Raw genomic sequence first — 2,811 nt, forward strand, 5'->3', positions numbered from 1 at the left:
AATATGGATAACCTGCTGTTTGGCCAGGTGTTCCCCCTGGGTGACTCACACAAGTTACAGGACACCACTGTACAAGTATAAACAATGCTAGAGCAACACTAAAATACACAACATAAAATATTTTAGAGCAACGATAAAATACACAACAGCATAAAATCTAAATATCCACAATTTAAATGTCACCAAAAGCTAAGGGGAAAAACAGCTTTGATGGGTGTCTGTCAGGAAATTATCACTTGATCTTTCAATATAACACCATTCTTTATAAATAATACTAATAAAGCTACTAATTCCTAACTTGCAGGACAATTCTCACTTCTATAAGTATTCCTAGGATTTGGTTATTTGTGCAGAAAAGTAGGAAACCTGTGTGGCATTTTGAGGTGGAGGGAGGGCAGAAGTGGGTGGGAGAGGGGAGGATTGGGCCCAGGAGGAGGGGTGGAGATGGTGGCAGGCTCTGCCATGATATCCTGTGATTCCCTCCCTCCCTAGCCAGAGAGCCCAACAAGGGCCTCCTTGAGACTGCACCCGCTCAAAAGCAGGTGCAGATCCAAGGACACCCACTGGTGCCATGATGACATTACCCAGGGTAAGGGAGCAAATGCTCTCTTACCCTGAGGAGACTCACAGCGCTAGACTGGTATTCACGGGTTGTGGCGCTGGCTATTTTGGCACCACTGTCAGGAAGTGCCAGCAAGCATAGGATTGGGCTGCCAGTAAAGTACACAGCTCCGCTGGAACAAGGGGTCTTAAGGCTGGATAACAAACCTGCCACCTTTCAGAGCACGATACCATAGTCTTTTGAGACTGAAGGTTGCCAATATTGCAGAAAGCCTCTCCCCTTAAGAAAGAGACTGAGAGAGATGACTTTACTCAGAGGTCAGTTTTATTATAAAAGAATAAAAATATAAATATTGCATGACAAAGATACATTTATTTGTCTTAAAATTATGGTTTGCAATGTGGAGTGTATTTGGTGCAATCTGAAGAAATCAGGAAAGGAGACCACTTTAATGAAAAAAATGTTTAGGAGTCACTGCTCTTCTACCCAGCTGCTAACCACTAGAGACAAGAGGAGAGAAGGGGAAAATGGGGTAGGGGTGAGAAAGAGGAATTGTAAAAGGTTTCTAAGACCTGCTTTCCTGAAGGAGTATTTTGAACTTCCTTGCAGGGACTCAAAGATTCTGAGCAGATGAAGACTCTGTCCAGCTGCAACAAACACAGTTGGACATAAAACGAGTAACCATTTTCTGTTCAAGATCCTTCTGTATTAAGGAGCTTTAGAGTTGCTGCAATGTGCAGCTCTGGCGATAAGCTCATTAACTATGATATCAGAAAGGAAGAATGGGGTCTGGAGTACATTTATTTAGAACCAATCTTATGCATGTCTACTCAGAAGTAAGTCCCTTTATAGTCCTTGGGGCTTACTCCCAGGTAAGTATGGATAGGATTGTGTCCTTAGAGTGCAGATGTGTGACTTGGGGTGCAATCCTAACCCACTTTCCAGCACTGACATAAGGACAATGCAGCTCCTAGGCAAGCAAACAAACATTCCCTTTTTTTGAGGAGGCCTCCCTGAGTGCACCCCAACTGCAGGATGCAGCACATTTCCTATTGGCACAGCTATGCCAGTACAAGAAAATGGGTTAGGATTTAGGCCTTGGTGGGCTGAATGGTTTGAAATAAGGGCTTATGTTCCTGTTCTTGGTCCACAACCCATTTTTGCCCGGCCCACAGGTGTACACTTTTGGTCCCTGTTGTATATATGCAATATTGGGCAGAAAATAAAGAAAATCAGAATGTGGAAGGTCAGGGGATGTTGCCCAAGGTTGGGTACTGGGAACAATTGAAAGGCAAATGCTCACATACCAGGGGATGTATGGGGCTAGGATTGCATCATAGCAAAAGCAGGTACAAGCAGGAGGTTACATTATGGTATTTAAACAGATAAAATGCAGATGCTTTACAGTATTACAGACTAAATACAGAGATGACATTCAGATGTAAATACAAGAAGGGAAAAAAGGGACAATACAGAGAGGAGGTCACACAAATTATATTACAGTGGGCTTGACATATCCCCAGGGGTTTGGTTCCAGGACTCCATGCAGAAAGCAAAATTTGCAGATGCTCAAGTCTACTTATAAAATTGCATAAAATTGTGTAAATTTGCAAAAATTGCCTAAACTTAATTGCGCAAGGCAAATGGTGCAGAGAGACCCCCGCACCAGTGAGAACTGCACAGAGAACTATGAAATGCTGGGAGACTACACAGGCTGCATGGAATTTTTAAAATACATTTTTGATCCTCAGTTGGTCAGATCTGTGGATGCAGAACCCATGGATACAGCAGGCCCACGATTTCCTTCAGGGTGTGACTGGAAGCAACAGTGCTGTCAGAGGCTTGATCAGAGTTCTTCAGGAATTTAGCTTGTGGCTCAGAAAGGCAGTGTCCTGGTATCCGTTTTGTGTGCGCGCGTTCTGGGTGAAATAGTTCATCATGCTAGGCTGGCATCCTAGCATTGGCACTTGAAGCAAGTGCTTGTGTTACCCGGCTGCAGCATTTATACTGGCAGTTATAAGGACATGGCATAGTCATTAAAGAGAAATAATCTGGCAGTTTTCAGCCAACTTTAAAGTCTGTAGTCATGAAAACAATAACAAGTTAAAGTGGCGATTCTTTTTCCTCTAACTAGTGACGAAGAAGCAATAAATTAAACATGGAATTCCAGAACCTGATATTTAGGAGCAATACTAACCTGAGTTGGATGCAGAATGATGCTCAGCTGGTAAAGACCATTACGGGTTGGT

At 43.2% G+C, this 2,811-nt stretch overlaps 1 protein-coding gene across 4 annotated transcripts in view; it reads left to right on the forward strand.

Annotated features, from left to right (window-relative positions):
• LOC136652130 (protein adenylyltransferase SelO-like) overlaps positions 1–2,811 on the forward strand; it is a 61,262-nt gene that overhangs the window by 1,938 nt on the left and 56,513 nt on the right. The window lies entirely within an intron of this gene.

The sequence above is a fragment of the Tiliqua scincoides genome, chromosome 5, assembly GCF_035046505.1.
Source record: "Tiliqua scincoides isolate rTilSci1 chromosome 5, rTilSci1.hap2, whole genome shotgun sequence".
In the NCBI taxonomy this organism is placed as follows: domain Eukaryota; kingdom Metazoa; phylum Chordata; class Lepidosauria; order Squamata; family Scincidae; genus Tiliqua; species Tiliqua scincoides.